At 41.8% G+C, this 27,714-nt stretch overlaps 1 long non-coding RNA gene across 1 annotated transcript; it reads left to right on the top strand.

Annotated features, from left to right (window-relative positions):
- The first annotated feature begins 422 nt into the window (after positions 1-422).
- On the top strand, positions 423-10,256 carry LOC128805280 (uncharacterized). Its single transcript, XR_008436363.1, has 3 exons — positions 423-1,363; positions 8,559-8,691; positions 9,881-10,256. It is a non-coding gene; the product is annotated as an uncharacterized LOC128805280 (long non-coding RNA).
- The last annotated feature ends 17,458 nt before the right edge of the window (positions 10,257-27,714 follow it).

Raw genomic sequence — 27,714 nt, 5'->3', positions numbered from 1 at the left:
AAATATATGTATTGCATAGTTGCTTTATCATGCCTGCCTCAGACATATGTTCCAATTAAGTGCTGATTTTACCCCTCACAGATCAAATACTTTCAGAGAAAAACAGTTGTTTAAAATGCCACATTGTCCCTCCCGGTGTTCAAATATTTGTGTTCTTACTATTGAGGTCAATATGAAGTCACTTGGTAGCAACTTGGAGCATCAACCTTGCAGATCCATTCCAAGAAACCACCCTCCCCCTGGTGTGAGTGGATCTTTGCAGGTGACTGTTCATAAGTCTCATGCATCCAGTGTTTTTCCTAGATAATGGATTTTTCTCGAAAGCACCGCCAGTCTCCAGTGGTGCTCCTGCCTCACACGGAATTACCAGCCAGACCAGGGGGAGCAGAGCAGGACTTGCATGCCAGGCTGATTTGCCTCTCGTTAGCAGCTTGTGACAAGTTTAGCTCAGTTTGGAAGTGTGTGCATGAATAGCAGGAACTCAGAAACATCACTCATCACCAAGCTCTGTCCTTGGGCTTGCAGCAATGTGAACACATCTGCAGGCGGCACGAGGCCATTACATCCTGGAATGTAAACACCGAGGCCTGCTCGGCCCTCCTGCGTGCAGTGCTCCACAGAAACAAGCAGTGGGCCACTCGCTGCAGACAAAGCCCTCAGAGAGAGGAACTGAGAAATAACGGGCTGGATGAAGCAAGAGAGAATGACATGGTCTTTGGCAAGAAAGATGTGCTTACAGGTTATGTGAATTTCTTGCATCAGAAGAACAGCAGGGAAACGTCCCAGTCGTTGTGCCAGCCAGCCAACCTCCTTGGAGCACAGGACAAGGCAGCAGGGCCCATCCCATGCTAATAAACCACCCCAACACACATCCCCTTTTCCCTCTGAGCTGTTCCTGAAGCTTTGTTATTCCTCTGGTCGATAAAAAAGACAATCAGACTGAATTCCAAGGGAAAGAAAGTACCCAGAGGCTGCTTGTCCCTGCTCCAAGGACTGGCACAGTAACCCTACAGGGCTAACCTGGTAACCCAGCAAGCTCTTGAAGCTCTCTCTGAGCAGTGCAGTGCAGAGACCCACCACACCAGAGCTGTGCAAAGCTTGAAAAGGGACCTGAATGGGACCCAGCACATCTGCAAAGAGAAATCTGAAGCGCTGTTTGCAACAAAGGACTCGAGGTGTCAGCCTGCCCTACAGGAATGCTCTTGGACTTTGGAATGTTGTTCCATGCTAAAGTGCTCTGGTGTTCCCAAGGAGGGGTGGTGATCTCTCTAGGGCAACACTAGTCTGCTTTTGTCTTCCAGCCCCTCACTCAGGTTCCCAGAACAAGGCTACAACATGTCTGGCTCCATGACTTAATTGAGTGGTAAGCCCTTTATTTCTCTTGGCCCAAAATTTTCTCTGGCTACTATCCTAATAGTGAGAGGTCTCAGTTAATGCTATCCATTTTCTACACATCTCCCTCGCAGCCTCCTAGAGCCTTACAGGTTTATTTCTTTAACATGAAGTCCTGTATACAGTTGTGTCTGTGAACAAGAGTGCAGCTACATACATCAGGCAGAAAAATGCCCCAGCTTAAAAATAAATTATTGAAAGGGAAAAAAAGGAGCTAAATAGCTTATTTAAAATCTGCCATGTTTCTTAGCACAGTTTGAAGCAGAAAAGGCACTTCATTCTAGTTCCAAGCATGAGAAGAGCGGCATCCAGCTGCTTATGCTTTAATATGTACTTTTCCTGCTCCCTCCCTATGAACAATGTGCACATGTCATAGATCAGATAGGAGAGAAATGGGAAGTTCCTCTTCTCGTACAGGAATTTAGACACCTGAATTCCCATCACATTTTTCTTACAACACAGGGCTTTGCCTCCCTGCAAGGCTCTCCTGGCCAGCCCTCCTGGCAGGTAGCTTTTTTTTTCATGTAGTTATCCCACAGTGAGCCAACTGGGAGACCTGGGAGCCCCGGATCCATGGCTTCCTTGCCTCAGGGCTTCAAACACACAGCTCGTACCATGCTGTGGGCTGGGCTAGGATGGGTTTTTTCCCCAGCTCCATCATGAGTGGTGCCATTGTGTTGAAAGAAATGATTAGAGCTGAAAGGGGAAGGTAATCATGGGTGATGAGGGATGCTGTCTGGGAAAGGAGGTGCAGGAGACACCTTGTTTTGGTTTCTTCCCTCAGATTGTTTCCATATTTTGTTTAAAGATGATTACATTTGAAGCATGTAATTATTTTCTGGAGAAGGGATCTTTACTCTTCAGGCAGTTAGAGTCATTCCCAGATTCCCTTCTGTAAGACCCCTCTTCCTTCCTCTAGAGCCCAAAAACCTCAGGAAGATCATCACAGGTGCCAACAACAAAGACAACTTGTGTGTGTCCAAGAACCTTCTTTGGTGTTTGAATTCCCACTCCAAGCCCTGGGTGTGGGATACTTGTCTGTCATTGTGCCTAACAAAGGATAGGTTACTGTTGATTAGAAAAAATTCCCAAAGTATGAAAGAGACCTTTTCTATGAAAATTTCTATTTCAGCAGTCATCTCCTCTTACCTTCTATGGTTGTATTTATCTCACAGAAGTGAATTACACAAAAAATACTAAAGGAAATGCATGACTGCCAAGCCAGTTACTCTACATATTATCTTATTAATCTTAATTGACATTTCCTTGTTTGTCTTTTCTATTTTTCTGTGCTGCAGATTTGCGCAGCCCTTCTTTCTCAGTTCCAGTTGATGAGTCCAGAGAAAGGCACTGTCTGTTATCCGGCAAACCACATCTTAGTGGAAGATTGCTTGGAGGATGTTTGATACTATAATATCTGAGAGAAAGTATCCAAATGAAACCATAAGTAATAACCAGTAGCTTTAAGTAATGAAACCTTGAATTTCTTCTCACCTTTGTTTCTGCCAGCTCAGCTCCAAGTGTGATGCCTTTATCAGATATTGGTTCTTCAAGACCAACCTCTATTTTCAGCCATGGTCTGCCTTTGATGCACAGCAGGAAATTGTATCTCTCCCCTCTTGGCAGTCCATCTGTGTGATAATGCAAATCTCATGGACAAAACGTCTACCCAGATTTTCACAATAAATACAAAAGTTTTTCTCGTTGGGTCAACCTCCCTAGAAATCAAATAAAACCCATTTTTCAGCCAGTTTACTTAGGCCCAACTGTCCTGCCACATTGATATAGGAAATTCACAATTGCATTCCCATCCTTCAAAGCTTACTCACTGTGAGACATCAGTTCCAGAAACTGAAATTTCCCAAAAGCCTGGAGACATTTGGAAGAAGGAGCTCACCTGTGCTGAACAAATCCTTTATGTTACCACATCAGCAGTGATGAAAGCATGTAGACAAAGCAGTGCTTAGTAAATTAGTGTTGTACAGATTACCTGGTTTGGTCCCACCATGTTTAAGCAGGCAGCATGTTCTTCATGTCTCTGGAAGACCCAAAAAGAAAGGCTGCTAATAGTGTCTTTGAGCTCATGAAAATTTTTGGAGTATGAAGTATGCTCTCCTGTGCAGTCATTTAACACTGTTCCAAACTGCTGCACCTGAGTGCCATGGGTGAAAATAAATTTCACACACCTACTTTGTGCATCTTCCAAGCCCACAAAAATGCCAGCTTCTTTTAATAACCTGACGATACTTGGGAACAGGTGTTTCAAAGCTGAGAAAGCTGCCTTTGGGAAACAAACCACAAGATTTACTTGGTAAGTTTGCTTGGATGGAACCCTTGTGATCTCTGTTCAAGATTGCCTTCCAAGTCACCTTTATCTTTCACATGCATTTCTTCTACTGCACAGGTGCCTGTGTGAACTCTGTCGCTGTGGTATTGGAATGCTTAACCCTATTTTTTGGATATCTCCTCATTTTCCAAGTGAGGAAACAGACCACAGTAGTCTGAGTATTTTGCCCACAGTTGGTCAGGAGATGTGGGGTGCAGACCTGAACTGGGCTCCTAATTTCCAGCAAAACTGCTTTTTGTAGTGTTAAGGAAATGGAAAAGAGGAATCTCTGTTGTTACCAGATAATTAAGAGATATTAGGAATTCTGAAAGCAGTTAAATATGCAAGTAGAAATGTTTATTTTCTGTTCCTTTGAGAGTGCAGACACACAAAATGCCCGTATTTCATTGCTCCTTTGGAATTATGGTCATTTCATAGGTGTAACTACTTATCTTCCCACAGGTTTGATGTCAGTAAAGTAGTTTAAGATCTTCAGATACAAATTGTTTTCAATCAAAGCATAATGAATAAGTTTGTCTAGTGCAAAGCATGTCAGATTTCATCAAACTAACAGGAAAAACTGGCTTATTGTCATTAATGCACCAAATAGGGGCACAGCCCAGTTTGTTTCCAAAGCAACAAAGTTTTGGGTTGTCATCTTGTCTTTCTGTGGAAAGAAAAAAGTGCAGAGCAATAATTCCCAAGCCAACACCTTCCTGGTGGTGTCATGGCATCTTCTCTAAAGAAACAATAAATCTTTTTGGCCCTCTTGCAGATGGCTCACTTTTGTCAGAGGGACTTCCAGACCCATTTGTTGATGGTTCTCGACACTGAGCCCTCCACCTCAGGAGGCAAAGAAACTTTCCTCCCCAGCAAACACTATAACTGGACCCAAGAAATCTATGCGGTCTTCCATGGGAGGGTAAAGATCCCTTTTAGTGTAGTTTCTTAGGGTGTTCCCCGTTATTCTGCAGCAAGTAAATCACCAGAGAATCACAGGGATGTTGCTGGTGGCAGATGTGCTCTGACACTGCTCAGCAGCAAGAAAAAAATGTGGCATGGTCTGCCAAAGGACTGCTCTAGATCTTCAACGAGCAGGAAGGGAACCCAAGCTCTATCACCATGAAAAGGCATTTCTTCATCATCAGATAGTAGAAACCAGTCCCATTATGTTCTCTTCTCATGTTTTGAGCAGAGCGTTGACAAAGGAGTGGATTTGCCCCAGAGCAGCTAAAACCAAAAACCCAAGAGGTCCTCTCCACAGGCATTTTCCTGGCGTTCTCTGACACGCAGATTGACTGATAATATCACCATAACAGCTGTTATCTCAAATGTCTGCCTCCAGGCAAATTAAAGTAAAGAAAAGCCAAAACACTTGAAGAGATGAATAAAGGAGGCATTTGCCAGTAATTTGCTGGCCCTGGATTGCCTGCTGTCAGGGGTAAAATGAAGCATGTTTGCTTTATAAGAAAATTACAGAGCTGTCATCCGTGCAGCTCATACACACAGACCAATGGAGAGTAACACCATTGCCAGGACTGAAGAAGGCAAAAGGATTGTTTTTCCAGCCAGAATCCAAAACAGCCTTTCTCAAGGGTATGCCTGAACCTTGCTGCCAGGGAGAAGCAGGAGCAGGGCTGCCCCCAGATGAGGCCAAGGAAAAGGGACCCCTATGCAGACAGTGCACAAGCACAGCTGCTGCAAACATGGCAAGTGCGTGAAGTAGGTCCAGGGTCCACCCTGGGGCCCCAGCCAGGACCAGCTGGAGATGGGCTACAGGACTTAATTTTGGATAGGCTCCAGCCATCTTCTCTAGACTCTTAAGCCATGATTACTCTTCTGATGCTCTGGGTGAAGAATGATTCTTCCGAAAGAGATCAACAAGGTTCTGAGGTGATGTGTCAGCTCGGGGTAGTGAGTTTTTCACTCTGGTTAGATGAACTGGAGTCTGCACCTCTCTGATGCAGACACAGATGCTTGAAATGCCCAGTCTGAGAAATGTGTAAAAGATCATTTCAAGAAAGATCTCTGGGCCAAGCTGAAGTCAAAGCCTCTAAGTGCTCTTGTCAGAGCTCTTATTGAGGGAATTAAAATGCCTCTGGCAATATTTGAGCTATTAGAGATGGGGTAAGAGAGTAAGGGCTGTTGTTTTCAGTGTCTGAAGAACATACTGACCTCCACAAGAGAAGACTCACAAGTTTATAGGAGGGTCCAATTCTGGACCGTACCATAGCTCAGCAAATCTCTGCCTTTATGAAAAAAATAACTCCCCTCTGGATTTTTATCCCTTTAAAATGTGTTCACATGTAACAAGCCTGACTTTTGCATACTTTTGACAATGCTGGAAGTAGAATTACTGCAGAAATCTTCAGTATTTTAGTGAGAAGGGGGTACTACTAACCATAAAGCTTATATTGAAAATCCATATGCCTTCTGATTTGAGGCTAAGACAGGCCAAGAAAGTCCCATGGGCCTTAGGAAGAGAAGTATCAGGGGAAGGGGAAGAGAAGGTCATCTTGGTTTTGTTGGAGAGGGAAAATGAAAGCTTTACAGATGTTCGGGGAGTAGGAACTTCACCATTTCACTGATGTCTGTAGCTGGGACGTTTATTTTGATACTCAGACTTTTAACATTACAGAGTGCTAACCACGGCATAAAAAATGTCCAGGAAAGGCTACGAATTTTCAAGATTTAAGATTAAATTCAAGAAGCAGCAGTAGTCTAGCTAAAACAATGGTGAGGAAGTGAGCAAATCCTGGTTTGGCTCCTGCTTCTGACCCTGGTTTTGAAAGTGTCAGTTTTATTCTTTGTATATGTTTCTCAAGCCTTTATCATCTGTTGCGTGATGGTAGCAGATCTTCCCACTCAGGGTGCACCTCCATGAGCATTTCCATTCTGGTTCATAGTTCAGATCAGGAGCAAGCTTTGGAAATGACCCTGCCACCCCTCCTGCTCACAGTGCCTGGGTTCACAGGCCAAGCAGGGCACAGCCCTGTCCCACCACCCCAGACTCTGGGCATCTCCACTGGGACAAAAACAGGCAAGGTGGAGCCAGAGAACTTGAGTAAATCCCCACAGAAATACAAGCATAACCTGGTGACATGCCACACTTCTAAACGTCTCTTTGTGTCACTGAGGCCTCTTAAGAGGACCCGTGTGGTTTGAAATGGCAGCTGAGGGACCTGCCACCTGGACAGCATCACCTCATCTCAGCCCTTCCTGTGACTGGTTCCTTGGGACTTGCCAGGAAGGAACACTGGTGAATGGCATTTCCAGGAATGGCATTTCCCAAAGAAAAAGCCCTCTCTCTACTCTAAAAGTTGAAATTCTTTGTTGTAATTCCTGGAAAGTGATCCAGTCTAAAAAGTCCTGGACACGCTTACAAAGATATGAAAACAATCATGGTGGAAGTTAAAAAAAAAAAAAAAAAAAGAAAAAAAGCCAAAGCTTCAAAGCTTTAAATTCAGGACTGTGGAACTCTGGGCATTACCAGCATTTTGTAAAAGTGCCCTGCCATGCTTTCTTGTAGAAGTGTTTATGAAACTCTGGGCAAACCTAGGTCATTTGACTCTTTTATTTGGAAATAATACAAAACTCTGTGGTTCTTGTTTATCATCTGCCAAAATTAAGGGAACAATTGTACTGGGGTCCCTTGAAGCGTCAGGAATTTCAATTTACTAATTAAGGTTCAAGTGAGGTTTAAGTAGAACTGGAAAAAATTCTGCTCAATGTTTTTTATGACTTCTGAAATGTATACAGATACAGCCTGCATGTCTGTGCAGTATTCTGTGATACATATTTGCTGGGTCTGCAACATGAATGAATAGAGAATTTTAAAATATACATTGCTGAATATTATGGGAAGCACATACCGTACTTTTGCTTAAACTCTGTCCTTGCTATTTTCTTTGGAAGCCTTACATAATATTGGAAATGCTATCAAGCTGTATGTCTCAAAATTACAAGCAAGGTGCTTTTCCATGTTGAAGTAATTTGGGAACAAAGTCATTGGCATAATTCATTATGGCATATATAAAATGGTGACAGAGAGTAAAAGAAAGCTTTGCTGTTATTATCTTCTCTATTTTTTTAGTGCACAGCACCTGTCCAGAGATGTGAGGACTTGCACGGTTTGTAATGTATGGATCAAACTCTCTAGTGGGCTAGGAGAACATGGCTGCATTGCAGTCCATGCATCTGAGCCAGTTCCCACCACTTTTTTTTTTTTTTTCTGAAATGAAGCAAGCAGTGCAAGGAAGTCAAAGGTGCCTTGAAAAATCAGAAATAATAATATTCACTAATCAACAGCATCCAACCCCCATTTTGTCTGCCCACAAACCCTTGTCCTTACCGTCTCTGTGAGACTATAAATTGATCTTTGTTACATGTCCAGAAGATTAAAAATAATCCAGGCTCTCACAGAACACAGAAACACATCACTCATTCCAGAATTGAGGAGTCCTCAGGGAGGTGCTGCTTTCAAGTTAAACCAGATAACTTTAGCATGAGTGTCGCAGCAATCTGAACCATGCTGTGTCCAGGAGGTGATTTCTTGGGAATCACTTTCCTGAAGTTTCATAGATATTGCCAAAGAGAGTTTTTTAAGAGAACAAAGTAGATTTTTTTTTGCACTGAAGTATTCCCGGGAACTTTCTGGGTGGAATTAGTAGAGGCCACATCAACTGCAGAAGCAGAAATTTCATATAATATTGGGTTTGCATGGTACAGTGTAATACTTCCTTGGTCTCCAGGGACCTGTAAATATCCCCGATAGTTCATGTGCCAGAACATCGATGCTGACTGCATTTTCAGGTCTGATGTTTAATTTCTGTCTCTTCAGCCAAGGCAGATCAGCGTTCAGCAAGTGATTTACAGGTTTCCCAACTACTGTCAGCCAAACCACCGTGCTCTGGGACTCAAACAGCACTAAGGAGTCAACCTGCAGGGTGCCACAGCATCTGCAGCTGCCTCAGGTGAGCATCATTGACTCAGCTTTTCTCATCAGCAAACAGGCAGTCACTGAGCAAAGAGAAGCTGCCTTTTGGCACCTGAAACTTTTGTGCTGCCCTTAGGGGTACTATGGTTTTCATGCTGTTCATGCACTGTTCAGTGCATGAAAGTTTGTGCAAAGCTCCTGAAGTTGATTGTCTTCTGGGGAAAGAAGGGTGACAGGATTGCAAAGACATTCAGAGCTTCTTCACACTTCTGTCACAATGGCTTTTGGGCTCTGAATAGATTTTTGCTGCCTTTGAACACAGTTTCTGTCCTCAAAAGAGCAGCAGATAGCAATCATCAGTCTTTCAATGAAATAAGTAAGATTTTGAAGCACTGCTTCTGGGTTAAAGGAAAAGGTTTATTTTAATAAAAAACTTTGTCTCTCCTCTGAAAACTGTTTCCAAAAACATCCATGCACAAATACAGCTAGCACAATCATCCCTTTGCACAGCAAGCCCTTAGACACTGTTTTCCTTCTTCCAGATGACTTTCATAGCCCACCTGGGAAATAAATTACTGGGCAGTGCTAGAGTTAGTAAACCTACATACACTCATAAAAGTTCAAACCAAAGTGTGATCATAAAGTACTTATGGGTCAGTAATCACACCCTTAATTTTCAGAAATAGAGTAGATGGTATTATCTGGAGAAAAAAAGTTCCTTCTTTTTTCTTTCTAAATATCCTGTTATAAGCTGGTAATAAGTATAAAAATTAGGACCTGGTTGAATATTTGATGAAGCCAATCTAAAGTCTTTACATTATTACAGAGTACTTTGATGGGAGCCCTTCAAACCTTTCTATTCAGAACAGCACCTATGTCATAAGGACTTCATAAAGTCCCAGTTAAATTGTCCCTTTCTGTGCTACAGCCTTGAAGGTAATCATTTACTTAAATGCTTTGGAGAATAAGGATGCACTTTGAGCCAAGCATGGACCTAAAATCCATGTCCAACAGCTTTCATATTTAGCAGGCCACGCTGTTTGTCACACAGATTTTTGCCATTTAAGTTGTGGTATTGGTTTGAGCTTTGGAAAAAAGGGTCTTTCTAGCATGTTCTTCCAAAAATGATATCCAAGAACGCTGGCTGGAGGCAGTGTGCGGGATTATTTCAAAAGCAGACTTTTGTAGAAAGTGATGTAATTCTCATTTTCCTGGTCTGCTCTTAGGTTGTGCTGCTGCTGTTGTGCATCTGAGTCCCAGTGCTAGAAATGAAAAGGTTCAGAGAATCATGACACCAAGGAAAGGCCCAAAGCCGCACTCTTCTCCTGAGAGCTTCTCTTTACTCAACAGTTTTTCCTCTGAGCATGTTCCAGTGTTTCTGCACTCCCAGTCCACCTGCAGCAGCCAGGGCCAGCCAAAGCAGGCTCTCGTAGCCTGGCCTTCCTGCTGGGAGCTTCTCACACCTCGAGCAACCTCCTTTCCAGCAGATCACAGGTGTTCTCCACATGGCATGAGCAGGTGAAAGCACAACTTTGCCAAACCATGATGAAGTTTGGTAGCTGAAACACAAAATCCACGTTTGGCCTGAGATCTGAATCTGGCTCTCTGCTCCATGCTCTGCTCCAAGCCAAATCAAACTGCAGCACGTCATGAAAACCAACAGCGCTGTGCTCTGATCGTGTAAGATCACGATCAGCATCTAGCTCCATACTCTGAGGAAGAACCTCCTCCCTGTGTGTGAAACAGTGGTGCCAACACCTGACATGTTAGGTAGGAGTGGTAGCACCCTGAGAAAAATTCAAACACCTGAAAGCTGGCCCTTAAAATTCCATGGGGAAGGCACCAAAATGCTGTGAAGGATTGGAAAAGCAATGAAATTGCTGCTTCATGTAGCTTAAGACAACAACCCCAAACCACGAAAGAAACACATGAGCAAGAATTATGAGTGGTTCAAGTTCTAGGGCAAAGCACTCCCTTGCCTTTTTGGTTCCTAAAATCTCTTATTATTTAAGAGCTGCCAGGCAGACAGAGTAATTCATCCAGACTACCTGTGCTTTTTTTACTGGGAGGGAGAATGCAAAGGATGTGTTCTATATTTTTCAGGAAGTGTTCCTCACCATGGAGGCAGCTCTGCTGCTCCCTCATGAGCAGTCTCAGGACATCTGTGGTGTGCCAGCCCACCCAGGGCTGCCCAGGCAATCCTGCTCTCACACTCTCTCTTGTGCTCTTGTTTTTGTTGGTTTTTTTAACAGTGAAGGATTTGAATTTTTTCTTCTACTGTATTTGGCACTTCTGGTAGAGCCTTTGACATGGAAAAAGGCTCATCTTTCAAATGCCTGTGGCACTCTGTGAAAGGTGATTTTTTAAAAATCCATTTTATTTTGCTTCCTGGCAGTGATATCAAAGGAACAATCAGTGCCTGAGTTGGAGCCAACAATTTATTTCCATTATCATAAACAGAAAACAATGGCATACTGCCTTATTAGTTATTCACTTTCCAAGTCAACAGCCTCAGAGGGTTGGGATGAGATCTAACCAGAGATACGCTTTGATGTTTTCAGTTTGGAGAATTGGTCTCCTGGCCAAAATGCTGAGTGATGCCAGTTTTGGGGAGAAGAAGGGAGGGAAGAACGGGCAGAGGGAAGGGACAGAATCCCTGAGAGCACGGGGGGTAGCTACTGGAAGGGCTAGAGTTATGTGGCAAGTTTGTGGCTGTTTCTAAGAAAACTTTGGAGGGTGATTGTGCTCCGTGGTATTCCCACACCAGAGGTGACAAAAAGAGCAACAGATGGGCTGATTGCAGTGCAGTTCCTTTGATTTATACCCCTCAAGGATCTAGTCCAGTGCACACTCCAAGTCTGCTACTGTGCTGCAGAGCAGCCACTTCTGTGGGGTTTGCAGCATGTGCTGTGGGAGCTGATGGAGCCAACCCAAACCAGATGTGCACAGCAGCCCTGGTGCTCATCCTTCCCTCCCAGAAGCAAGCCCTAAGTCTTCCAGCACTGTCAGATAAACTGTGCTTTGTAGGAAATGCTGCTGGGAGTAATGAGTAACAGTGCTTGTCACTGTACTTCGTTGTTTTAGCACTGTTTTAGCTCACATATGCAGAACATTTTTGTTTTACATACCTAATGGTACAGAGTATTTATGGAAACTTATCTCTTGTAGGTGGAGATAAATATGAAAGGTAAACATTTGCTCTTTTTCTATATAGAAAACTGTGATCAACTTCTTTCTCAGTGTCATGATGCCAACAAAACAAAAAAAAAAAGTCACGGGCTCTTCATTACCTTGAATCTGTTTCACCGTCATTTCTGGAACAATCAAAATGTCTGTATTATTGAATAAGATAGAAAGTCTGAATGTGGGGCAAAGTAGTTGATCAGTGCTTGCTTATTAATCCTGTCTCTCATGGACAAGCCACCTTGGCTATTTTGGATTCTTTTCTGACCAAAATACAAACACATTAAACCCACTTCTGCTTTTCTCACAGAATTGATGCTGTGACCTGTCCAAGTGGTTTGCAACAGTAACCAAATTAATAGAGATCACAGGAACTGAAGTAGATTGTTTGCTCTAGTGGAGAACAGCCTGTGCTCTGTGGGGGATACATACTTGCTCCCTACCTGTACACCTTTATTTTAAGGGAATTTCTGTCAGGATTCTTTAAAAGCTTAAGAAGATTGCAGATTTCTCCAAAGCCAAACAAAACTTGCCTTTCTCAGGAGAAGCAAGAATACTTGAAACATGTTTTAGTAAAGGTTTTTCGTGGTGATCATAAACAATTATATTTCAGGTGACCAAGTATAGCATAGAAAAATAAAAGTACTTGTTAAAAAGATATGTCTCCTCTGAGCAAAGATGTTCAGTAATGGTTTTGTGATTGTTGTTGGTAGCCAGTCCTGTCCTTATGGAGGAGAGAATCTGAAGCAGGTGATACTGCACAAAATATCAGTTAGGAGCTCACTGGGCCACAAGAATCTGTGGGGATGGCAATTTTCAGAGAGCAAGGTCAGCTTACTGGAGCCAGGCTGCAGAGAGTTTCCTGAACTGTCACTTTGCAGAAATACCCACGTGGAATGACCAGCAGTGGCAGCCTGTCGCTTGCAGGGGTCAATTTTCAGTGTAAAATAGCACTGTCAGATCCTGCTTGAGCGGTTTCCTCTCCTTTGAACCCTATTTCTGATTGCCAGATGCTCAGTCACCGTCTGGCCCTCATTCTTCCAGTCCTCCCATAAATGGAAATAAATTTCCAGCAAAAGCTTCCTTGGGGGCATAAGGAAATTAGAGAAAGAATAGACCTGGAGTTCTCTCATGTAGCTAGATGTCCTCCAGTCAGACTCTGCAGCCAAATTCTCTTTCCTGTGCTCAGTTTCAACATGGTCAGCCTTTTCCCTAGCCTAGAAATTCCTGCTCCTTGCTTTATTCCAGGGCATCTCCCTTCAGTGGAGGCATGTGATACCTAGCCTTGATCTTCCTAACCACAATAAGCCAAAGCATCCTACAGAAAGGGCTGTGCTTCTTGCCCTTCTGCTTTTTTATGACTGCCTTCTGGACAGTAATGGATGATGCTGGAATTCTTTCAGCAGACATTTGTGTTTATCCTCCCTCCTCCAAACTCAACAGCATTCTCTCTCTCCCATGCTCTTAATTTCACCCCGTCAGCTCAGTCTTTCTGCTGGCCCCTGCTCATTTCTCAAGCCAAGGCTCTGTATGTTTGTAGCCATAAAGCCCAGAGCGTGTGTTCCAGCACGAAGGGATTTCATGACTGAAGCCAGGCTGTATTGTGCCTCCTCGCTTGTTGAACGAGGCTGGGCATGAGGCAGTAAACACTTCTGCTGAGGAAGGTGCAGCTGGAGCCACCACACGGCGTAAAGGGGAACATACCTACACTAACTCCAAGAAAATATAGAGCTGGTGTTTCCCAGGGCACAGCAGACACCTCTGGTTCACCCTTCTGCTTGTCCTTGCCATGAGTTCAGTAAATATCCTTATTAATGTATGTGGTGCAAAGGCCTTTATTGATCTCTCGCTGCCTTGCCTCTAAAACCTTGCAAAGAGGCAGAGGCAGGGAAGGGAGGAATGTTGTACCCTCCATCCCACACATGTGCAGGGCCAGGCAGCAAAGCCTTTTGGCGCTGTGCTCAGAGTCACTCCGAGGATCTGCTGAGGAAAGAGGAGCAGACAACAGGTATTGTGAATCTGTAATTTCTGCACATTCTTTCGCTGCAGAGATAAATCCCACAAAACCCCACAGAAACCTGGACAGACACATGGATAGATGACAGGGACAATGCCTGCTCTTTTTTCAGTCATGCAAGATTTCTCCAAAATCTGTTTTATCTGACTGATAGTGGACAAAGCTTCTCAAATCTGTAGTCAGTGCTATTTGGTCAGGGCACAGGGGTGAAAAGCCCAGTAAGTCAACAGAGATTCCTTGGAGTATCTTTAAGATTGTGGATCTTATAAAACAGTCCCCCCTCATTAAAAAAAAGGGAAAGAAAGAAAAGAAGCACACAGACTTACCATTGCTGAGTGTTTCTTTAATAGAATCAGAAACAAATTTGTGACCTTGTGGCCCAGAGGTGGGAACACCATCTATAAACTTGCCCAGACATAGAAATGCATTCTGCCTGTCAGTAGGAGTTTGCCATTGAACATGTATATAAAAAAAGGCTGGTGTTACATTAGACCAACATTTTTTAAATGCCACAGCTCACTTTATATGCCATGAACCTTGTTAATGCTGCTAACAAGAAAATTAAAAACTCAAAGCTATAAAAATAGGAATGCCACTCCTAAGTAAATAAATATACATGAGAACCAAGTATTCAGATACAAGCTCCAGAGTGGCTCATGTCCAGGGAGGGAGAAAGAAAAAAAAAACATTAACCTGAGTTGTTTCTGGGGCTATAAAAGCTCACTATAGTCAGCAAAATTGTCTCCTGTTGAGTCCTTGCCTTAATTTCACAGGGTTCTTGAGAATTCCACACGATAGCATGGAGGAAATCAGGGAGGGTGGGCAGCAAGGAACATGCCAAGGAAAATTCTGTCCAGGAGACTGGATGGGTCAGGGAGGGTGGGATATTTCTATCTGACTCAAGAACAGATTGTTAATGTGGCAGCAGTGGGGAAAATGTTTCCATCAGAACAGGCCACCAACATATCCTGGCCTCTACTGTTGGCTGTGCATCCAAGTTAATAGACCCAGTTTGGGCCTGTAAAACCCAGAGTGGGGTGTATCATGCATCTTTTTGACAGCCTGGACTCTGTCCTGGCCCAGGAACTAGAAATTCCAAGGATTGTTTTTGTCATTTACTTCCTAACTACATCTATTTGGAGTTGCTTATCAATGCAGCCTTTTAATCCCAAAATGTAAGAATTGTGACCTATCCTTAAGGTTGGGCCCATCATACCTGTGTGGACTCACATCTACTTAACACTGGAAATTAATTTTGTCTTCTTGTCCTTGCTTGTGAAAAGCAACCTTTTTCTTTTCCTTTCTTTACCTCCTGGAAATTTTGAATAGTATATCTTAAAAGATAGAATATTTACACACACAATAGACTACTGTTAGCAGATTTTGGCAAAAGAATACATAACTTATGCACTTCTGCATATGAATCTAGAGAAGGTTATAAAGTGAAGAAAAGTGGGAAAGAGAAAAAGGTATTCGTTTCACCTTTCTGTGAATGCAGGCTTTGGCTTTTCCTGAGGTTTCCCTGCCCCAATCCATCTGGTGCCAGTGCTAACTAGAAGCAAGTCCCCATAAGTCTGATGGGCCGAAAATTAAGAGTAGTCTCAAATCTTGCATTATAGTGTTAAATGTTGCATTGATAAACCACTTATTGCCCAAAAAAGGACATTTTTAAACCTTTGTGTGTTTATTCACTTCCACAATGACAGAAAAAGTGCTCCTGCTTCTTGTGAGGGAGAAAAACCTCACTCCTCCAAGGCTTTGGTAAAGCCCAGAACACTTCAGAAGAGGGTTGACTGTCTCCATACAGAGATTATGTGGACAGTTATAAACCAAATATTAATTAAATTGATAAATGATTGAAATAATATCTAAGTAAGAGGAAGGGACGATATATTAGGAATAAGTTGTTGAGGAGTGAGAAATGTAGGACATCCAACTGAGAAATCTACTCATTGTATTGCTAATGAAAAAAACCAACTATTTTCTTTAGTTCTTCAGAATTTAAATCAAATTTGATGCATCTATTTAGTCCAATTGAAGCAATGACTCCCTTATCTACAAGATTCAATGTAGCCTGCTCACAGGAGAAAATTTAGTGGGAATTTAGCAGGAATATTTCACTTTCAAGGCTACTGGTTACAACTTGGTGAAAAGTTTTCTCTTTCCCCCTTTAGTCTCAATACTGGCTGTGATTTATTAAGATGTATTTCAGGATAACATGCTGAGATGATGATTTTTGTTGGAAGGCCACACTCAAAATTGCACTGAAATTGGATGCAACATGGGAACCATCGTAATCAGGAGCTCACCACTGAGGCCTAAGAACAATTCTGTGGAGGGTCATGTTGCATCTTGTCTAGGGCTTTCACAAATTAAACATCCATTTATATATGAATTTTAAATCAAAGCACGACAATCCTGTGCTTTGATTTAAAGCACTTACATTTTTCTCTTTCTCTCAAACATGGACTATGTTCAGAGTTCTTATTTGAGTGTACACCAGCGTAAGTCATGGGAAAGATGTTTTCTTCAGCAGTCAAAACATCTCTGTGAATGCTGCTAAATTTCTAACACAAGCAACTGGGTAAAACTGGGATGGCAAACTGTTGAATTGTTTTTATTGTTTTATTTATAGGCCAACCAAGGCAGATGTGAAACCTGAATTTTCCAATGGGATATACTGCCACGGGCAGTTTTTTCACCTAGATTCCCTCTTTCCTTTGCCTCAGGAGTTTTCCATCTGGGTTAGGCAGGCCCCAGTGTTTCTGCATATGTGAGGTTTTCTCTCTGCAAATTGTTGCCCGTTCAGATTTCAGCACTGAGGCTTAAGTGCTGATGATAAACTTTATAATGAGTACTGACTGCTATTAAAAATCACAGGAAAAGAGAAAACCTAGAGAAGGAGGAAAACACCACTAACAAAGAATTTTTTTCTAGTTGATTTTTATCCGGGGAATTCTAATATCATTCTGTAATTGCTCAGCTAAATAACATCCCTGTTCCAGAAACAGGGTGGTTTGCAAGAAAATTCAGTAAGTGAGATTTTCTTGTGCATTACAGGAGGGCCTGAAGCCTGTGAAATTTCTTTGGTTATAGAGCCAAAGTACATAATTTCATTTGGAAATTCTCTCCGGGGGCACACTGCATGTTCTCCAGGTGCTGCACTAACAATTCCATTAACTGCTAATTTGTCTGTCCATGAGGCCAGAAATAGCAGGGGAAAGGACAGAATCTGTAACTCTCTCTAGATTAGAAGACTTTTTTTTGTATTTATGCATGTAACTGCTTGGATCCTACTCAGTCCTTACAGCTCTGTGGTTCCTGCATCCCTCCTTCTTCAATACAATTAAAATGAGGATGATGAAGAGTTTTTAGAAATATTAGTCAAAATTCACATCTACAAACACCTTCAGTGCAGCTTATCCCCAGTAGTGAATAAATTATTATTATGGAATCTCCAGAAATTGGGTCTCCTACCTTGATTCCTTCCTCTATTTCATTACTTACACTTAACATTACTTAGTGGCAAAGTCTTTCTTCTCCCGATTATAATTTAGGAACCTCGCCCTGAAGACATGGACAGCCCTTCTCAATGTGTTCTTCGCTCTCAAACAATGCTGAGAAATGTGAAAAACTTTTCAGCATGAGATTTAGTCTTGGGACCAAATTCATGTTCTGTAGGCAAAGGAACTATGAGAGAAAACAGATTTCTTCAAAGTCGTCTATCAACAGCAGGGTCCAGTGCAGAGTTTAGCACTTAGGAAAGAAGTAATTTCTATAGAGACTGATTCTACTCATTAATGAGTAGAAAAATAATAGGAAAAGTTCTTAAAGTTGGAGTTCATCTACTGACATGGCATCTTTGTTTTTTTTTTCCCTGAACTCCCAGGATTCAGTATCTTTATAGCATTTTAAGTGGTCAGTGCAAAACACCAGTCCATGGTAAGCTGCTCTTCTGATGCTTATGGTTATTGGAATTCAGTGATACATTCTATTAGCAGCAACACAAATTTGTATGTGGGTGTGCAGAGCCATTGTGTCCAGCAGGAGGGTTGACTGGGTAAAAGGAGAGGAAAACATAATCTTTTTGTGCTTCTGGTAAGTTTCCATAAGTGGCTCACCCTGCCTGGATGGGGTTTGTTATTTGTGGAGCAGTGGCTGCTGGAGAAATGCCGTGGCAGCCAGTTCAGCCCGTGTGTTTCACAGCAGTGCATGGAAAAGGCATTTTCCTCATTTATTTCTGTCAGGGATAGGGATGTCCATTCTCCCAAAGTTGAATTTGCTCTTCTTTCTCATCTTCTTTTTCCTTTCCTTGCTGAAAGATTCAGCATTGCCTGTGGTACCCTTGTTCCCGGCAAAGACACCTTGCTGGCAAAGACATAGCATGGCAGAGGCTTGATCCTAGCCTGAGGTCTTTCCTGACACACCCAAGTGGAAAATAAAGTTTTTCAGTTGTCATTCAACTCCCCTTTAGTCTGTTTTCAAAAGGAAAAGGAGAAAAAATGAGAATCTCTAGTAAAAGGAGAACAATAATGTTCTTCATTACAACATTCTCAGAACTTTTTTCGTCTTACCTTCCCTTGAGTTGTCTGAAAACATCTCCGTGCCTCAGGACTGCCTGAGCAGTTCAGTGAGGCGTTTGTTCACAGGTGGTATAGGAAAAGCACAACCTGCCAATCCCTCTTTGCACAACTGCCTGTTTCTGCCCCAGCAGGAATGTTGGCCATCGATGTGTGAAGCATTCCCAACAGTTGCCAACGAGACTCCACAGGTGGTGTTACGATGAGAGGGAGGGCTGGCAGAAGGAATCATTTAAGAAAATAATTCAAAGAAATAATTCAGGCAGGTCCAACTGACTCTGTCACAAAATCTGCTGCTCCAGCACAGGTCATTGGGAATGATAGGAACCAGCCTTGGGAGAGCAAAGCTCAGCAATAATGTCCCAGGGGAAAAGCTGTTGGTGCTTTGTACCTGCAGGGCTTTTGTAAAAACCTTTGCCCAGTCCATCCTCCTGCTGCCTGGTGCTAATATTAACAGAAATATTGGGATAGACATACCATGGGTGGTATGGTCCTGTCCCACTGGTCTTGGAAATGTCTTCTGTTCCATGGGAGCTTACAGGTGCCTGGTGTTGGTAAGTGCAGCTGAGGTTATATCACCTCTGAGGACAAGGGACCAATTTTTCATTCATTATCTCTTAAAACCTACAGGGAAAAGACCAGAACCCACAAAAGGTGCAAAACTGAAGAAACTTTGCTTCTGTTTTAGGCAGCTTTTCTGCTGTATCCCAAGCTTGCTACCACCACTTCTCCTGCGGGTGTAGATCAGAATGATGTTCTTGAGGGAAAAGTCATAACTTTTTTTCCAAAATAAATTAAACAGGCTTCTATCTTTTCTTAGTTGGGAGACAAACCTAACTATGAGAAGTTCTAGGTTTTGGGAGAGAACTCTGAAACTCTTTATTTTGAACTCTTTAAACTTCCAAATCCATCTCCTGAGGATCCCATAAACGAGTGACAGTAAAAATAGATCAAAGAGATGCAATATGTGGTTAATTTGAAAACAAATCCTTGTACTTCAGATGCTGGACTCTGATTAAAACTGATATGATAACAGTGGTGAAGAAACCCTGGCTTCATTTCAGCCAACACGTGGAAGGGTTTGGAAAACATTAACTCATAGCTGGAGCCCCCAGGGAACATTGAGCCTTTCTGCCTCCAGTGGTGCCATTTTTTAGCAGAAGAAACCTTAATTTGACTCTTATTTTCAGGGCCTTAAGCAGGAATTTGGTCTGAGAGGACTGCGCAGCTTTCCTCACCAGTGTTACTTGCTGTGTTTTATGAGTCCACGTGATGGGCCCCTGTGTCTCCATGTGGGCTGTTTACAGCATGATCACAAAGATAAATGAAACAGTGTCCCCTCATTGCATGGCAAGTCATGAACTCTACAGAGCAAAAAAAATTTGGATCTGAAGTGCATCTCTTCTACTAAAAGCATATCATCATTTCAATGAAAATATTTTTATTCTTAATTTTTGTACCTATTTATGAAAACTGATCTGACATTGTAAATTGTTCTATAAATGCTAACTGAAAAAAAATTCTCAGTTCTGAAACCGAAAGAGATGCATTTAGATCATCAAAAATTTTATTTCACTGAATTCAGAAATAAAGTTTTAAAAAAAAGGAAACCCACCTCACAAAAAACCCACCTCAAACCCAAAGTAAACCCAAGCAAATAACAACAAAGATGCTCCTCTAAACATTTGTTGTTGTTTTCTTTTTTTTATCTTTCTTCCATTCTGGGAGTGGAAATTCTACAAATCCATTCTGAATTCAGGAAAGGGAGGTTCTACCAAGCTTTCTGAGCTGAGGGAAAATACAACAGGTAAAATACAGTGACATCCAGACATTGCTGTGCTCAGTCACGCAACTTCCTTGGAAGATGCTGCTCTCATCCAGGTCACAGCAGTGGGACTGGATGCAGAACACTTTCACCAAAAGGCAGAATTTACAAAAAGTGAATGCAGACAAGCATTTAAAAATTTTAATATCAAATGCTCTCTCTGTGTCAAAGCATTAATGGCTGGAGTGTTTCCTTCACATTTTCACTGAGAAAATATTTGTTTCTTCTGATGACTCACTCAGATTGCTGCTTCAAGAACTGATCAAAGGTGAAAGGATTTGTTCTGCCTTTTCTAATTTATCTGCTGAGCATGCTTGTTTCTAGAAAACTTGCTCATTGAGTAGCATTTGCTCCACTTTATTACAGTATTCTGCTTGTTAGGCTCTTTTTGCAGCTCAGTCCCTGGTACGAGATTAAAAGTTTTAAGTGACACCTAATGCCCTGTTAAGTTGCTAAGTCCTGCAATAGCATCTGGAAATTATATCTGTCTCTCTAGGTGGATTCTTGGAAGTGAATTCGCTATAAGTGTAATTCCCCCTTTACTTTCCTTCCCAGCCTTATCTCCTTTGAGACCTGACAGGCAAAAGTAAAGACAAGTTATGACACAATTGATATAAAACCTGTGTACATGTAAATCTAAGTTACTGCATATAAAATGAAGGAAAATCATAATTAGAACTTCACTGGCATATGTGATAGGAAACCTGGAAGGTTTTTGTTCCATTTTGCATTGGAAGCATAAAACAAGAAAATGGCAGGTAATGGGAATTTTGATCCAGGCAATGAAAACCAGAGATGTACAGCGGAGAGAAGAGCGAGACTGAAAAATTAGTGAATAATCCTATTTCTCTGAAAGGAATTAGCTTGATTAATATTACACAGACAAAAGTTATTACAGTTTGTAAAGGGCCAATCTGTGGACAAATGTTTCAAAAGGAGCTAATGTTGGACAAAAGTCATGCCTGAATCTTTGTATCAAAATAACACTTCCATGTTTATACCTCAGAGTTACTCATTAAAGTTTGCCAGCATGTTTTGTGTGGGTCAGAAATAACGATTTCTGGGAGTTTTGTTGCTTTAAAATATATGCAGCTGAAACTGCCTGGAGAAATATTGGTTGTAGATTGCTGGTTATGAAAATGTTTAATAATTCACATTCTTTATGTAATATATTATTGACTATACATTCAACCCACACCACGGTGGAGCAGCTGACATGGCTGGAAGCCACTTGGATCCCAGCTCTGAAATGGAGGGAAGGATTTACATCTAATCCCCTGCATCTAAAACAGAAAGCATTCGACTTCAGGAGCCAGGGCAGCAGCACTTTGGTTGTGGTGGAGGAAGCTGGGACATTACAGTGCTTGAGGATTTTTTTTATGGTGCTGCAGGGAGCAGTGCCAGGCTGGGTTTGACTTCTCACTTTATCTAAATTGTTCTCCAGAATTAAGACCTGCACTGTCTTAGTGCAGGAGTAGTAAAATCCCAAACATGCAGACCTCAGTATAACACAGCCAAGCTCCATGTAAAGACTCTCAGTAAATCAGCCTGGCTGCAGCCAAACCACATGTAAAAGCAAGCTGTGAAACAGCCTCAACATGGCCAAACCACATGTAAAAGCACGCTGAAAGGCACCCTCCACACAGCCAAATCGCACACAAAGCCGCAGAGCAGAGCACACGGGCTTTACGTGTTTATTGGAATAGCTCAGCGCCGTGGAGAATCCCACCACAGCAGTCACCTTCTCTCCCACCTCAGGTTTGAGCAGGCAGACCCACTCCCAAGTCTTAAGTCATCAGGTAGGAAAGGTGGCTCAGAGTTAAACATGGTGTAGTGGACTCAGGATCAATCTGATCAACATTTGAAAGAGTTGAACCTGCAAAAGGATCAAACCCAGAAAGAGCAAAAAACTAATTTTTTCTTGTCTGATTCAGACAAAACCGGTATTGCTGAGTGATTCCCACAAATGCATCCTAATAATGTCCCTGACCACTTAGATTAAATCAGTCAAGGGCCAAAAAACTCCCCCCTGGCTCCCGTGATTAATCTTTCCATCTAGAAATGAGCGAGATGCAATTAGTAAGTCCATTTTCACTTGTCCAGACTTCAAAAAGCCATTTTATTAGATGAGAGGGAGAATTATGAGAATTGAGCCTCCAGTTCACCCATGTTTTGTTAACTTGCCACACACTGAGCTTTTAAATGGCTTTTTGTTACACATTTCATGTACTATCATCCCTGCAATTCATTATTCATTAAATATTTGGGGGGGGTACAGACTTTTTCTCCCAGTGAGACTCAAAGCACTTCACAGAGGAGTTCAGTATCATTATGTGCATTATACAGAGGCATGAAATGACCTGTCTGATGTTGTTCAGGAGGTCAGCAACAGGCCTGGACCTGGAACCTGCATCTTCTGAGCCCACATTCCAGCGACTGAAGGTTGGTCTCAGTTATCTGCTGCAGAGAAAAGTCCCAAAAAGGGCTGCTGTTTCTTTCCTTAACAGAAATCTGGCAAACACGCCCTGTCTGGGGCAGCATGTTTCTGACATCAGTACAATACCCAGTTCTCTGGGGGCCAGCAGAGGATTGTGCCGGGAAAAGCTGCTCACAGGAGCTGGTGGAAACACATTTATGGGCGTGCTCAACAAACAAGGGTTCCTTTGGTTTTTCCCCTGCACTGTTCTGTTTGAACATGTCGCTGTTTAATATGCCGGGAGAGAGTTTGGGAACTGACTTCTGTAGGATAATCCGGGATTCCTGGCCTTTGGCACACGGTGTGGTTCTTGAAATCAGGGTCACAACTTCCCCCTGTGTAAAGCAAAAAAGGCTTGACTGGCTGAGGTGGAGAACATGGGCACATGTATAAGTTGAGGCTTTGCCTAGGGGAGAAAAATTTGGATTCAGTGTAAGAGGATATTAATATACTAAAACCACTTTTAGATTTAAAAATTAATTTATTTAATCAATAGACTTTTCATTTTCCATTTCCAGTCCCCTGGCTGAGCAATCTGTCAGGATATCAATGCCATAACTTATTTACACGCTTTGCTAAATCCTCTAAATGTAAGATTTGACATCTCATTTTTCTTTTACTCATTCCAGGCTACCTTTTGCAATCGTGCCTGATTGAGCATTACCAGGAAATGCAGTAATGTGGAGCCAGACTGGTACTGAGCAGTACAAGCTAAGGTGCCTGGCTGCTTGCCCTGTTCTAGTCCCAAATATAAGCTATGGCCAGCTGAAAAGAGGGTTCAAGAGCAAGTCTTGAAGCATGATTTGTTGTCACACCTTTTCTACTCCTATGGAGAAAGGAGGACATGATGAATATGATGAATTCATCTGTCTTCATCTCTGACACAAGCTGGTACACTTGGTAGAGGACTGAGAATATTATCATCATCACCATCATCATCATCATCATCATCATTATTGTTATGGAAGAGTTGCTATTTAAAAGCAGAACAGAAATCCTCTGCAATGTCTTAAAAGGCCCATTATTGACTCTATGAAGTATTAGCCACTGTATTTATCATTAACATATGACACACTCATGCAAAATATTTTCTCAGAACAGTAAAAATACTCAGGGCAATATATGAAATAAAACAGTCCTAGGTGTAAAAAGTGATCAGGAAAAGACCAGTGGCATTATAATTATTTAGCACAGCAACAATTCTGACTAGAGGGAAGAAACAGAGAGCAGGGTGACAAGTGAGAGAGGGGAGCTATTGTATGGAATGGAAATCCTGGGTAAAATCCTGAAGGGAGTTTGCCATTATTTGAATTGGGTTTTTAATTGTTTTAAGAGCAGGAGAAAAAAAGGTAGAGAGGAAAAATGCACAGAAGTGTTTAAATGTGGAAAATTTGCTTTTGCTGTCTGGTATTATATTCTGTTCATTTCTGCACCATATTATATCTGTATGTGTGCTTTTACATCTCATTATCTGATGTTCTTTAAGAAAATATGAGAACTTGAGAACAAAAAGCCAAAGCCCACAGTTGCTCTTGCCAAATCTTACCTCTTTAATATAGAAAGATAATCATGAACATGTCCACTGTGTGCTTAAATATATTCTTTCTGTTTCTCAAATTATAATTAGCTTTTAACAATCCCCACCACCACCAAATCAACATATATAAGTATTTTCTTCTGCCTTTATAAAGCTAAAGGCTCTACATCATAAGGTAGATTCCTGTCTCCCCAAACACTTGTCACTTCAGTACTCCAGCACATTGCTGTGGATAGAATTCTTTTTTGCCACTTGCGATTCAGTGGGAAAATCTTCCCTGGACCTCAGCAAACGCCCCAAGCCTGGGCCTGATTTGGCAAGGTCAGACTGAAAACATCTCTCCACACTTACTTAGAGCAAGGCACGGCTCAAACCCTGCTTTGTCCAGCTGTCAGAGGCCTGAAGTGGGAAGTAGCTCAGGCACAAAGACAGAGAGATTGATCAACTAGAAATACATCCATCGGAACTTGGGGGCTGAGGTGTCTCGGATCCTTCTCTCCAGGCTTTTCAGCAACCATCCCTGCCAGAAATATAACAAACACTCATTCTTTTATTAGCCCCTTTGGTATCTAATTAGGCTTGGTTTGACAGCTCCAGCTTCTGGATTCCTGCTGCAGCAGCCTGCTCCTGCTTGTATGCTCTTAAGATACGAGTCCGTGGGGGTGGGACCTGTTAAACACAGGAATACTGGGGAAAATGGCCTCAGAAATGTCCCTCTTCAGTGGGAGGTGGGAAAGAAAATTCAGTTGAGCTACTCTACTGCTCTCATGAATCCAGGAGAGAAAACCCATGAGGATAACTTAGGACTTTAGAGAGAGAAAATTTAGGAGTTCAAAGTCACTGTGTCTGTTTGAAAACAAGGCCGCTTCTGTAATGCCTTGATCACCTCTAACAGATTCAGAAATTAAGGCTATACCCCACACAAATCCTAAAATCTGGTAAAAGGTGCAGAGCCTGATCACCAGTTCTTGGGCAAGAATTGTACAGCCAGCACTGAGGAAATTTTGTTTCCTGATTTGTGAACTGAAAAGATGAATTTGGGGTGAAATAAATAGGAAATTCCATGAAAACCCATGTGCAGAGTATTTTCTGACTGGCTGCAAAAGGCTATCAAAATTGGAGCAAAACTTTACTTCCATCTATCCTTACTTAAAATGCAAAAATGCCAGAGCATAACTCAGGACTCTACTTGGAAAGTGGAGAGATGCCCTGAACTTTGAGTCAGGAACAAGAGAAAAACAACAAAAGTATAAAAAACTGTGGTTAGGAGTGTTCTTCCCCATTTAAAGGCATCCTAAAATCATCAGTGACCTTGAGACAGAGAATTTCTTTTCCCTTAAACTCTCCAATTTCTCAGCCAATCTTCAATCCTTAGGGTGTGCCCTTTGCCTTCATCCTTATTTCTTGGACAATCGGATCTATTTGCCTTTGGGGCAGATAACCTCAAAATGTTGGCACTCAGGGAAAATTGAATGGATTTGCTTCCAGAAGGGAAAATGCCCAAACAACCAGGAAGTGCTTTTGAATGTACTGACTAATTATCCCTGCTTCTTTTTTAATTTATCTTCCATTGTTTCATACAGAATTAGAACATTTCCAGAAGTATTTAATGACCCCATTCTTATTCTTGAATGATTTTGCTTCCAAGTCTGTAACTTGGATATTGGGTACCCCTGAAAACAATTGGACCCAAGACTACCAGCGGCTTGGAGACTGCTTTATTTTGTGTGTCTCACCACCAAATATTTCTGAAAGATCACTACCAGACTCACGAGAGATAAGAGAGAGCTTGAAATCTCTACTTCATAGTGGTATTCTTTATAGTACTTCTCTCAGTGGCAGGCTTGCAGCAATGTTTTTAAAAAAAGGTAATTAAGACATTACATCAATCAAAGAAACTAATCAGAATGAAACACTGATTTCTGTCTCCTGTTCTGTTTCTCTTTGCATGGAGAGTAGTTGCTGATATGTGTGCTGGACTTCTAATCCTTTAATGGGGGCACAGGCTTTTGAAGACTCCCTCTCAAAGGTGCTATTACCAAATATATGCTTCTAATTTAACTTCTCATGCCATATTACAGTAGCCTGAAGCAATTTTAGGTGTTGGGTTTGTGAGAAAAGCCCAATGTTGATGTTTATCAGATGACCTTTTAAAGGGTAATGTGGGGGTTATCCACTGGCATGATTAAGACCATATGTAGGTGACTTTTCCCAGGCATTTCTTCCCGCTTTTCAAAATCCCATCTATTTTTACCCAAATTCAACCAGGTACCTTTCATCTCTGGTATGTTCATGGGCATGAAACTGAGACTGAAGCAAAGCATTTACTCCTTTGGAGTAATTTCTATTAGAAAAGTCAGGAAAATTTTCATGCATGAATATCTAGTGTCAACACAAAGCTATTGTAGATAAACTCCAATTTACTTTCAGATATTTACAGCAGTTTTCCTTTCCCTCCTCTGCTGCATTGTCCCTTTTTACAAAGACTTCTTGAAAGATTGTGGAAAAGTGACTTTTCTCTGTGAGATTCAGCTTTTAGTGACTTTGCAGAGATGTCCTGCTATGAAGCTGCTGAGAGACAGGGATTTGAAGAATCCATTATCTGTGTCACAGACAAGGACAGAGGACAAATCTCTCTTGATGTTGTGCCTATGAGAATATTATGTTTGCCATTTTGGAAGCTCAGTATTTTCCTCATGGCTCATTGTCTTGGTAGAGACTAGTTGCTAATGTTTCCTGCAAGTCTCTGAAAATATATTATTAACATATATTTTGTTTTATTCTTTTTTTTTTTAGCTTTTTATAGACTGAAGATCTTTCTATTTGTGGGTCTCAGCACCATCAGCTGGCACTGCTTAAAGAGATGCCATGGTAAGATTCACTGCAAAGCACAGGTGGAGATAAAAAGGTGAATATGGTGCTTAGATGTGAGTCAGGAAAGTGGGTGATGAGGCAGGAATTCACAGGAACTATGAACCCTTTTGGGGGGGGAAACAGGGCAAGCACCTTATGAAGACTTCAGGTTTAAAAACTGCACTTAAAAGGACTTTTTCAATGGATTGGGACTTTTGTTCATGTAAGTAGTTTTTATGACTCAGTGTTTTGAGGTAAGGTTACAGCCTGGATTGTCTAAAATAAATGCATCTTGGAGCAGTTCAATATTGAGAAGCTGGTGATATTTTATGTTTTTCTGCCACAGATTTGTAACTTATTATTAGACAGTATTAATTGCTCCTCTGCCACCAACCATCCTAGTGCTGAGACATGCTTAGGAGATACAGGTGAGAAAAAACTCGAGACTCAAAATTATGTATGTGTTGCCTTCAGAAAGAAATTAGGGGAGAGGTATGTGTGATACCGTAAAAAGAGAAAAACCCATTTGTTTCTGCTGATGTATTAAAGGGTTTTTCCTAAGTATCAGATATTTCTTATTAAAGCTTAG

Source organism: Vidua macroura, chromosome 3 (genome assembly GCF_024509145.1).
Source record: "Vidua macroura isolate BioBank_ID:100142 chromosome 3, ASM2450914v1, whole genome shotgun sequence".
Lineage (NCBI taxonomy): Eukaryota > Metazoa > Chordata > Aves > Passeriformes > Viduidae > Vidua > Vidua macroura.
Note: the sequence above shows the minus strand (reverse complement) of the source record. Positions and strands in the feature narration are given on the sequence as shown.